Here is a 12,104-nt window from a genome sequence, read left to right on the forward strand (position 1 = left end):
GCCCATCACTTATCATAGGCCTGCCCGAGGGCTTTAAAATCATCCTCATGTCTTCAGCTGGGAAGGGAGAATGAGGGAGGTGTCTCCAAGATGATTTCAGCACCTTTATCTGGCACCCAAAGCATTAAAGGAATTTCTTCTTAAAACACCAGTATCTGGGACTAGAGATAAGGCTTAGCAGGGTAGGAAGGCTTGCCGCCAGGCCTGATGACCTCAGTTTGATCCCTGGAACCCACATGGTGGACAGGGAGAATTGTCCTCTGTCCTACACACACACACATACACACACAGACACACAGGCACACACACACACACACACACACACACACACACGTTAACTAACTAACTAAACTACTTAGTTAAAAAATGCCAGCAGCTAATATTTTTTAGAGCTTATATAATTGTCACCATTCGAAACACTTGATGTACCTTGACACTATTCTGAACATTTGATAAACCTTGAGTCGTCTAAGCCTTACAACCACAGTGGGAACTGAGTCAGCTATTGTCACCATTATCCTCTTGTTACAGAAGAAAACATTTGGCCTCAGACACAACATTGCTTAAGGCTCCAGAGTGTGTCTAGAGTCTTAAGTCTGTGTGTGTTTGCTGCGTTATATGCATGTGTGTGTGCATGTTTGTGTGGAGGGCAGAGGTCAATCCTGGGGGTTATTTCTCATGTCATTCACCTTGCTTGTTTTTTGTTTTTTGAGACAGGGTCTCTCACTGTCTGGAGCTCACTTATTAGGTTGGGCTGAGTAGTCAGGGATCCCTAGAGATCTGCTTTTCTGTTTCCTTGTGCACACCACCACATCTGGATTTTTATAGAGGTGCTGGGTGTTGAACTCAGGTCCTCATGATTACATGGCAAGCATTTTACTGACTTGGGCCATTTCCCTAGGCCTTGGAACTAGGTCCTTATAATACACCTAAGTTAGTCAGACCAATTCCAGGGTCTGCCCTTTCTCTTCTGACAGTGAGTAACTGCAAGCACTCCATGAAGGAGGAATATTTCTTGCTGGGCTACTGAGGGAGTCTCCTATATTTTTGGAAGCCTGATGCTGGCTCCATAGTGCAGTTTGTCACACTGTTTTGAGTTTTCCGATCTTGTGTAAAAATGAAACTTCCTAATTAAATGTACCTGGTGTCCTGTGATGGTTTTCTTCGTCATCTTGATCCAATTTATATTCACCTGGGAGGAGACTTGGTGAGGGGGTGTCTACACTGGGGTGACATGGGTGTGTCTGTGGGGTACTACGTTAATTGATGTGAGAATAACCAGACCTCGTGGGTGGCACCATTCCCTAGGCAGGGGGTGGCGAAATGTACGAGGTGAAGTTGAGCTGAGCACAAGCAAGTGAGCATGCGCGCATACATTTCTCTTTGTTCTTGTCTGTGTGGTGTGACCAGATATCTCCAGCTCCCACTGCTGTGGGTTCTCTGCAGTGATGGACTGTAACCTGGAATTGTAAGCTAAGTCATTTCTCCTTTAAATTGCCTTTTGTTGGGGCATTTTAGGACAGCAACAGAAACAAAACTCGGGCAGGCCCCCAAACACAGCATTTGTAACAAGGCCCAGGCACTGCTCTTTCTGCTGAGCCTTGGGTTTGGAAAGAAATGTCAAAAACCTCTTATGAATGCAGGATGCACCTCTCCTGTCCTTCCTCTCCTCGCCCTGTCTCCAAGGCATCCACTGAGCTCCCGTGTGCATGAAGCTAGATTCCAACTTGTAGCAAAGAAACAGAACATTTGGCATTCAAAGGGGACTCAGTGTGGACACAGCCATGGACCTCTCCCTGTTTCCATTTGTTGGCTAAGAGCAAAATAAACAATGGCATCCAGTTCCTGGGGCATACAACCATGGCCTTCCTTTTCAGGGAAACAAACCTCTGAACACATTTGAAGAGAAGCTTTGGTCTGAGGACTGTGCCTCCAGCTGTAAATCGCCTTTGAACTTTATGTAACCTCTTGGACCTTTCCTTTAGAAGTGTTTCGAAATTGTTGACGTCCCTACTGGGGGATGGCTGTGAAGAGACAAACTGCTCTTTCATCTGAGCTGACTTGGCACTGAAGCATGGCCTGCCTGTCCCTTTGGCTGTCCAGAACTCTCTCAGGCTTGCTGTTTGTCACCTCTTCCTTGCTGTCCTGTCCTAGAGGACCTTTGGGACAGAGGTCTGCGTTGGAACTCTTGATCTGCATTCAATGGTCCTCATTGTCACACGTGTGAATCTCACTCCGCCCAGGAGCTTAAGTGTACGAGGAAAATAAGTTACGGAGTTTTGAAATTCAGTCTAACCCCTGCTTCACGAAGGTGGAACACTTTAATCTCAGATAATATGAGGTTTCTTCCGGTGCTAGGACTGGATTTAAATTTTAGGCATCTAATCCTGTTATTTGGTCATGGGATAAGACATCTGCCCCTCCTGTTTGATCCTCCCCTCTTGGCCTAAACATGATACCACAGACTTCCTTGTTCCTCTTGGTATAACTCCTACATGGTCTTACTCTTTCTCATTAAAGGTATTTTCCAAGAACTATTCTGTCTAGGTTGTCAACTCTTTCCTGACCTCTAACATCATCAGCTTTGAAAACATAAGAGCCAGGAAAATAATAATTTCTTTGCTTTCTTCTTTACCTATGCTCTGCCCCTGTGTGATGAACCAATAACCATAGCTTTGATGTTATAAAAGTGGAAGTGGGTACTTGGGAGACGGCTCAGTCAGTAAAGTGCTCGCCACACAAGCGTGAGGGTCTGCATTTGATCCCCAGAACCCATGTCAAAATGCAGATGTAGCAGCATGTATGATCCCAATGCTGTAGGTAGAGACAGGAGAATCCCTGGAGTTTTATGTGCTGGCTTGAGTCTGTGATCTCCATGTTCAAAGAGAGATCCTGTTTCAAGAAGTAAGGTGAAAAGAGATTGAGGAAGACATCCGACATTGACCTCTGGGCTCTACACTTCTGTATATAAATGTACACATGCAACTACACACATGTGTGCACACACACACATACACGGCACTGGAATAAGGGTCCAGAAGGTCAATACATGAAATCTATCACTTTGATAGAAGAGCTAATGTGAGACAAACTGTTATGCAACTTGTGTGGACTCCTGCGTTTCAACCCTTTCTGCTCCGTGTGCATTTAGACAAATGCTTTCCCACTGAGCTATGTCCCACCAGGCCTGGACTCCATCCATGTTTAAATATTACTGTCATTCTCTTAGAAGAAATTCCTCATAGCTGTCCTTCCTCTTTTCAGATTGGCTCGGCCTATACCAAAGAAGTCCCGAGACAAGAGCGCTCCCATGCTGGAGGAGGATGGAGGACCAGGTAGCACATCTGACAACTCGGCTGGATCAGTTTTGAAAATGGGTTTTCTTGATTTGCTCACCCTTGGTGAGTTTATAGCGAGAAGAGATAAACTAGGGTTAATTAATTCAATTAATGAGATAGGACAAGTGGCAAGCTCATTTTAGGATGTGTTACTGTGGGATGGTCAAAGACGTAATAAGCTTTGGAGCCAGAAGGCAGGTGTGATTATTGACCCCAGCACATCCTGTAGAGTGGACCTGGGGCAAGCTACTTGGCCTGGCCACATTTTCAAATGGAGACAACAGGAGCACCTGGCAGGACCATTGCAATGTCTGCATGAGAGAGTATAATGCAGCTTATGAACTGTACAATGAACATTTGACCCTTGGACAATCCAGAATAAATATTAACTTATAATAATAAAGTTGATATTTTGAAAGCTTCCTCATTTGAAGTATGTCCAATAAGGCTCTGTTTGGTCCTCGTTTGTGAAGAAGGAAAAGGCCCAAGAGAGACAAAGACTTCATTAACTGACATCAAGGCCTGAAGGCAGCCCAAACTTTGGGCATGAGTTATCCAGTTCCTTCATCATAAGAAATAAGGCTTCAATATATCTTTGAGTATGTCAGTTTAGCAAACCTAGGGCCCTCATTTTAACATACAAGACTCAAAGCATAGCCTTCTGTGAGATGTCCTCACATGCTTGTGGGAACAATGGGTTAGGTTGTACCTGTCAATATCACTCCCAGAATCATGTCATTAATAAGACACAAGATGTAGAGCTGGCAAAGGCAAGGACATTTTCACCCTGAGCATGTGGCTTATTTGCATTAATTGAGGCTAAATATTCACAGGTTGCAAAGCTCTAGACAGGTTTTCACAAGCCCTTGGACAGGATGACAGTATTTACAGTACTCTAAGATAACTCTTACTGTTGGAGAATTCATAAATATGGAGAGCTCTCACTGTGCAGTCACCAGCATGAGTTCTGGGCCTCTGCTCTCATTTTCTGGTCTCTTTTAATCCAGCAACTTAAGGTTGGGAATAATAAATATTTACCAACTTCTGAATTCCAACTGAGGTCAGGGTTACATTTCCCAGCTAAACCTCTGAGGTTTTGGGTATCTTCCAAGATTCCCCTGTTCCAGTCTACAGACTCTTTCACACTTGATATATTCCTTCACCCTTTCCTTCACCAACACAACAAAATAAACACCACAGAAGTTAAACAATATCATCTTATATGACAGAATTTATATATTATGGGGTATAACTTTCTGATTTCTGTGGTTTCTTCTCTTGGAAGTCTAGAGTTTGAATTTCAGTCCTGCTTGTACTTACCTTCTCAGAAGATTAATATCCCTTTTCATGTATTCTGTACATGATAGGATAAGAAATAAAAGAAACAGATGATTTTGTTTCTTGGAATAATATGCAAACAAATAGAGATTAATACTGATCACATAATCAATAATAGCAAAACGTATTTTGAATTGAAATGCAAGCCAACCAAAACATGAAGAGTTGGGGTAGAGTTAAAGTGTTCCAAGGTCTTTGTAGTTTCTAGAAATGGATAAAGAGCTCATTTGTACTGTGCCTTGATAATTTAAGAGTACGTGTCTAACACTAAAAGATTGATGTGTGTAGAGTTTCACATTAATAGAGAAAAGATGGGACAATAAAAATCCATCCCGACCCTCAAAGTCAAGAGGACACAAAGAAAGAACAAAGGACATGTGAACAAGTACATAGCAAGTGGTTAGAATATTTATGACTACTATGGGCTGAATTGTGTTCCCTAGTTCACTTGTTCAAGCTGTGGCTCTCAACATCCGGAAACCTGGCTCCAAGGTGAGTTAGGCAAGTAGGTAGAAAGTAAGGCTAAATATGGTCATCAGGGCGGGCTTTTAATCTAACAATTACTCTTCTTTAAGGAGAAGGTATAAGGGCACAGGCTCAGAAGAGAGACCCCATGACGACAAAGAAAGACAATAGCCATTGCTAAGCCTGGACAAGATACCTCAGAAGAAGCCACCCCTTGCTCTCAGACAAGTGGTCTTTTTAACTGCCAGAAAACACAGTTTGAACCAGATATCTGGTTTGTGGAAGCTCTAATAACTGTTACAACGGCTTATATTTGTCAGTATTAACGTCAAATGTACTCAGACTGTATGTTCCGTTTGAAAGATACAAACTGGAAGTGGCTACCTACCTCAAGATGTTTATGCCAAGACTGCATCAGTGGGCATAGCTTGGCAGGCAGTTCGGTATTGTAGCATACAGGCTCTACAGCTGGGTGTCGTCACTGGTGACCCTTCTCCTTCAGCAGCCCTGCGTAGCACCTTCCTTCACTATGAGTGCTAATCATCATGGAAGAAGCTTCCAGCTTGGTTCGTACTTTTTTTTTTGGTGGGGAGGGTCCTAAATCCAGAGTGTGTGGTGTCTTCACCAATGGTCTTACTGTTCAGTTCCAGTGGGCAACCACGGGCAATGACAGTAGCCTGTATTGATAAGGAAGCTCTGGGGGCTATCTTGCCAACAACTCATGAGGAGCTATCCTGCACCTGGCACTGGGATTTTTCTTTGAAAGCTTATGACTTCTGGGAGCAGCCTTAAGCACCCGTGGAAAGCACTTCCAATCAAACTAACCTCTTTAAAATCACATTTTTAGCTAGTTTATAAAACAGTAGACTTCTTTTTTAAAATAATATAATTTTGGGAGTATAATTCTATAATTTCTCCCTTCCCTTTCTTCCATGCAAACCCCTTGTTATGTGTCCCCTTTGCTCTCTTTCAAATTCATAACCTCTTTTTATTTAATTGTTGAGAAACACACATGCACAGATCAGTCCATATGATGTTACACACACACACACACACATGCATACAATACACACATGCGTGTGTATAAATATGTGTGTGTGTGTTGTGTGTTGTGTGTGTGTGTTTTCAAGACTCATGGTTTAATGTTGGATAACAAATTGATGTGCTCTTCCCTTGGGAAAACTGTTTCTCCCACTCAGTATTTCTTCATTGTCTGCAGTTCTTTGTCTAAGGTTGAGGCCTTGTGAGCTTTCCCTCATCCACACTGACATGTTCATCAGTGTCATCCTTGTTCAGGTCATGTTTAGACAACCATATTAATGAGACATCATGGGTGTAGCTCCTGACATTTCTAGGAGATACAGTCTTACAGCAAACTCCTTGTTCTCTGGCTGTTGGCATCCTTCCATCCCTTCTTTGTAATGATCCCCGAGCCTTAAGAGTAGGAGTTGTTTTGTGGATGAATCAGTTGGGACTGGACTCCGCAACTCACTTTGATTGGTTGTGGTTTTCTGTAATGGTCTCTTCTTCTGCTGCAAAGACACATTTCCTCCCCGAGGGGTGAGGTCTACACTTCCTCGTGGGTATAAGGACAAATATTTAGAATGCAGTTAGGGATGATGCTGGGCTAGTAAAGTGGCGGTTGTAGGTTCTCCTCCAAGATCCATGACTTCACTCACTCTTGATAGTTGGCTGGGTTTCCACTGTGAAGACGATTTTCCTCTTGTTGATTGGGCCTTAAGTCCAATTAGAGAGCTGCTGGTTACTGCCAAGGAAGGCGTTCCATCACTGAACCCTTAGGATTATCATGCCATGTTGGTTGTTGTTGTGATAAATAGTAGGTTTCTATGTGGTTTCCCCCCACCCCATACATTCCAGCTGCTTCCTAATTGGCTCTAAAGCCTGCTCCATCAGGAAGAGTGCATGCATGACATTGTAGAACTGCTCAAAAGTTTATGGCTAGGGAGGTCACAGGCTCCACTGGGGAATCTAATGCTGATGTTTTGACAAATTGACATGTAGTTAAATTTCTTATAAATATTTATGTTTATACCCAAAGACTAGTTAGTACAGCTTAGCTTTGGTCAAAGCAGGCAATGGTTCAAGTAGGGATTCAAAGTGCTGAGAAGGGACTGTGTGGTGCTTGACCTTAGATGGGACATCTCTGAATGTCACCCCCTCCAAGGCCTAGGAAACATCCCAAAAGAGGAGATAAAAGTACTGTGGAACCAGAGAATGGGGAAGTGTGAGGTGGGGTGCCATCTTCTGGTTATATGACAGCTGTAGCAACCAGGAGCAGCTATGACTGTGAGCATGGGTCCTGGAGAAGACAAGATAAGGCATGAGAATAAAAGGAGGGCCAGATGGGAAGAAGAGAATTTGCAGAAATTGGAGGGGATGAGAGAGAGAAGTGGGGTGTGAATGCAATCACAGTGCATTATCTATAAGTATAGTAGTGACCCCTAAATTAAGGAGACCCTGCTGTTCATCAACATCAATTCATCCACTCACTTACCCACCCACTGCTCATCTATCTACCCAGAGCTAAAGCAATTCAGTTGAATGATAATGGTTAGATTCTGGATGAATAATTGCACCCCTTCTATACTGTAGTCTTTCTCTCTCCAAGCCAGCTCTTTTTTTTCATTAAGGACTAGACATGGGTTGTATTTTGTTGGTCTTATCTACTTCTAAGAACTGTAGACACTGTTAGGCTGAGGTAAGGGCGACACTCCCCCTAATGTGTCTCTTACCTAGCATTTATGAATGAAAATCATTTATGGTCTTATTCTCATCCATCTAAGTGAAACATACATCATCTTAGAGTGAGCAGAGATGAGATGGGCGTCCAGCTTTCCTAGAGCTCACATATGGTTCAATCATTTGGAATCTTGTGAGCCTCTCTTCCCAACTACTGAAAGCACCCTAAATTTTGTTTAATCTTAATGCTAACAGTGAGGTTTGGAAATAACTTACCTCCTAATAAATTTACACCAGAATAGCATACCACTGGAACATCAATCCCACGGTCTACTTCTTAATGAGCAAAGTGTTGGCTTGTAAAAGACTGTGATCCAGTAGGGACTTAACAGTCAGCTCCCTGTGAGTGGTTTCTTCTGAAAAGCCGATTCTTCCTATGGAAGCTTAGTGAATAATGGTTGACTAAAGAGAATATAGAAGCTTAAATGTCTAAACTGTAGCCCGATGACTCACTCAGCATCAGCTTGGGCATACCTGACCTCATGAGCTCAGTGGAGAGGTCCCAGGCTTCTGAGTGAGAAGACTGGGGAAGAGAACCATTTGATGCTGGGTAAATCACTCAACACCATTGTTACTTAATGTAATTTCTCCATTGAAAAATGGGGTAAAAGTATCTATCAGTGTTATTTAGACTTCTTTTTGTTACAAGTATTCGACCTTTATTGAAGCGAGTTTTAGCAAAACAAAGGGTGAATTATTTTTAGATTGCTGGAGTGTCATATATAACCCAAGAATAGCAGGAATTTGGACTAGGAAAGCCATGGGGAACCAGGAAGCAATGACATCATTCATTTTTCCAGTCCTTTTTGGAGAATATCATTACCCTATCCTCAAGACTGGCCTCTTGGCTACTAATAATGGGCCCTGGACAGCAGGGAGGATACTACTGAGAAACTTACCTGAGAACGTCTATATTTTAAAATATTTGTGAGGGGTTTTCTCATGCTAGCGACCTGGGGCTTATTCAGAACTGGTTCTCATGTTGGGTGCAATACCATGGATCACGCAGCCTCTGCAGCTTGTTAGTTGCTTTAGAAGTCCTGCCTTTAAATGTGCAGAAAAAGCCACAAGATGATCTCCATGGCACCCAGCTGAGCTGCTGGCTTGTGGAGAGATCTGTCCATCTCTTTGGCACACGGTTTTGTGCAGCTGTGAGATTATTTTGCTGCTTATAAACAGCTGGTTGAGAGTGGGGGCTGTGGATGGCCTCCAGCTGTCGTAAAAATGCTGCAGTGGGGGAAAGTTGTGAGTTCATCTACCCTTTGTTTGTTTGTGTGTGATTGCAAAGAGATTGGAGAAAGAAAGGGAGGGAAGGGGGGAGAGAAAGAAGGAAGGGTAGTGGAAAAGGGAGAGAGATTAGAGCCATAAATAATCTAATAGGTCAGTTTCAATCTTTCCAGACTCATTACTCTCGTCTATTGAGTTAGGACAGGAGTCAGTGAAATTTAAACAAACAAACAAAAAGCTTCTTTGCTAGCTGTAAAGAGGAAATTATGTCATCACAGGGTTAATATTTACTAGTCAGTACTGTGGCTGATGTTTTCCAAGTTCCTTGGGGGGATATTCTGATGGTGTTCCTGGGATCTTGCCCTGGCTCCCCTTAGCTCCCCAGCACTATGATTTCTGCAGAAAGAACTCAAATGAGATGCACAGAAGGTAGGTTAGAAGACAGTCAGAGTTTATTACAGCAGCATATGAGGCACTCTCAAGGGTAGAAGGAGGCAATGATCGACTGTCAATGGGAAAACATCTCTTCTCTCAAAGGGAGTAAGAGAGTTTATTCTGGAACCAAATAAGAGTGACCATAGCCCATGGACACAGATGCAGGTTATCCCAAATACCATATTCCACATGGTAACAACTTTAGGAAGATTTATAGTTAAAAGAAAGTCATAAATCAAGGTACTCTTAAACATGGGTGGTCAGTAAAAACTATAATCAGAGGGGACAGTAGAAATGATAAGTGACATGGAAGACCATAGGCAGTGCTCCAGGTTATAGGTTCAAGTGGAGATGAGATGAAGGTGATAAGAAAGGAAAGGTCATAAGGGGTGGATTAACAAAAACTAAGGGTGAGCAAGGAAGCCTTACAGAAATCCACTCGTTTGTAAGCTAATTAAAAAAACACAATATAGGGCTGGAGAAATAGCTCAGTGGTCAAAGACATGTGTTACTCTCCAGAGGATCTGGATGGCATTCTAGCACCCACATGAAGTAGCTTTCAGTCTCCTGAAACTCCATTTTTAGAGGGTTCAATGCCCTATTCTGACCTTATGCATTCATATGGTATACATACAGACAAGCAGGCAAACACACACAATAAAAATAAACAAGTTTTTTTAAAAATGTAGTATATGTTTATAAAAGGTGTTTGGACAGGCATATCCTCCGAGGAGGGACAATGGTACTTCCAGAAGATATGGGTTACTAAAAGAAAATCTCTGTGTCAAGCACAAGATGCCTCCTGAAGAGTTATTGGTCTTGGAGTCCCCAGAGGCACCCAAAACAGCACATAAAACACACTTGACATTGCTCTTGATTTCCCACCATAACTAAATGGCAAGACTGTATCAATGAAGACACTACTCACTTTGGATGCAGGACACAGAGAAATAAATCTCAAGAGATTAGGAAACTCTCTTTTTGTTGGATAGCTTACATAATTCTGTAAGGTGCTAGGAAGGCTGCTTGAGGAGAAAAGACGTCAACGGTCTCACCTAGCACTGCCCTGTGCATGCTACAGTACCAACCTGCCTGGAAAGCTGTGCCCAATGGTCCAATAGTGGCATGGCTGTTATGGGGGTGACCAACCACTTTCTGATTGAATATGAAGCCTGCGGCACAGGAGGGATTTCATGCCTAGTACTATAGACCTGGTCCAAAGCTCATGATTGGAGAGATTGTGGGAAACTTACTGTTGTAGCTACGTTAAATAATCACGATGTCCAACTGTCTTCTAAATAAATATGGATTATGCTTATATCCATAGATTTGTGCTAATCTCAACTTTGGTCAGAGAAACTTCTTTTTGTAGTTGTTAGTGGTTAATGTAGAGTCTCATTATGGTCAAAGTGCCAAGCACAAGTATCTGTGAGTGCTTCGCTGTGCTGTTACACACACACACACACACACACACACACACACACCCCAACATCAGGGAACATTGAAGAAGAGTGGTGGGAAAATGTGAGAGCTGACAGATGCTGGAAAGAGCTATGAAATGCTGACTTCTGGACATGACAGTTTTTGCACATCAACATACAGTAACTGTAGTTACTTACACAAGACCTACACAAGATCAAACCAATCAAAATTCCAGCATGAATGGGAAGGGGCTCTGGGCTCCATGTTTGACAGGGAACTATTGGCAGTTGAAAGTTGCTAAAGAAGAGAGTGTCACTCTTCTTTGGGGTTATGACTACTGGTAGGTTGTCCATGTCCCAGGGATTGGACCATACTTATGCACATATAGGCAATACTGACTGGACTCAGGAAGTTGTTAACAACAGCAACAACAAAAAGAAGACATCAAGGTTGGAGGGAGACAGGGTGAGTTGGAGGAAGGTACTGTTGATGGATGGATGTGATAAAAATATGTTATATACATGTATGAAATTTTCAAAGAATAAATAAAAGTGTTTAAAAGTGAAAGATAAAAATGACATGGTACCCCTCATATACACATACATTGTGAAAACATCAGGTAGGCAGGTTATAACAAAGCAGGGACATCTCTACTGTAGGTCTCAGATGATATCTGGTGGCATTTTTAGACTTTGGGCTGGTGGCCTATTAATACATTCCAAACTCCTCTGAGGGTTTTCCTTTCTCCAAAAATCATGTAACAGAACAGATTAAAAAGAATTAAAGGAAGAAAACAAATAAACAAACAAATAAAGAAAAACCCAAACAAATAAACCCATAAAAACTGTGGAGATTGCCTAGTCAGGAAAATGATTGCTGTTCAACTGTGAGGACTTGAGTTTACCCCCAGAACGTACATAATGAAAATGAGGATTGGTGTGGCACATGCTTATAATCCCAGTGCTGGGAGGTGGAGACAGCTCCATCCCTAGGGCTTGCTGCCCAGCCATTTCAGCTGATTCATTGGGTTCATGATATGACTTTTTCCACATAAAACAATGGAGAAAGTGACTGTGACACACACACACACACACACACACACACACACACACACACACA

This window comes from Peromyscus eremicus, chromosome 8a (assembly GCF_949786415.1).
Source record: "Peromyscus eremicus chromosome 8a, PerEre_H2_v1, whole genome shotgun sequence".
NCBI classification, from domain to species: domain Eukaryota; kingdom Metazoa; phylum Chordata; class Mammalia; order Rodentia; family Cricetidae; genus Peromyscus; species Peromyscus eremicus.